Source organism: Cariama cristata, unplaced genomic scaffold (genome assembly GCF_000690535.1).
Source record: "Cariama cristata isolate BGI_N322 unplaced genomic scaffold, ASM69053v1 scaffold10535, whole genome shotgun sequence".
In the NCBI taxonomy this organism is placed as follows: Eukaryota; Metazoa; Chordata; class Aves; order Cariamiformes; family Cariamidae; genus Cariama; species Cariama cristata.
The window spans coordinates 30,675-31,300 of NW_009619308.1; positions in this window are offsets into that span (position 1 = coordinate 30,675).

The window sequence follows — 626 nt, forward strand, 5'->3', positions numbered from 1 at the left end:
CACAGCTGAAAATGGATAACTGGAATGTTCTCTATGTCTTTTTTTGCCCCCAAAGAATCCATGTTATGTACATAATTGTGATATATAGCAGATAGGAATGGACTAAGTGCCTACAAAGAAATGAACTTCACTCCTATAGACTTGGAGAAAATTACTTCAAAAGGGGTTTCTAGCAGAGAGCACCATGCTACCAGTCATTAAAAATGAACTTCAAGGGACTCATAGGTGCTGTATATAAAAGAATATTACTCTATAGAATTATTTGATCCATATTCCACAGAGGATGAATATAGGACATGAATAAGTCATTGCCAATCCTAACATTTCACTTCACTGCATTCATAGCTGTAATCCACCTGCTTCTTATCTACTTATGCATCATTTATGTGTTATTTATTTCAGTCACTTTGGGGAGTTATAGCTTTATTACTGCATTCTTATTCTACCTCTGAGAAATACGATGTGCTCTAATTTGAGAGAAAGCCTATTAGCATACAGTTTTTATTTTGTACTCCATACCTTTGTTAGTTACAGTAAGGAGTTACCCACTGAAACAGAAAACTAAAGCAATCTGGGTTTTTTTTATAATAAATTGGATCAGATTATGCCTAGAGGCCAGAGTAGAA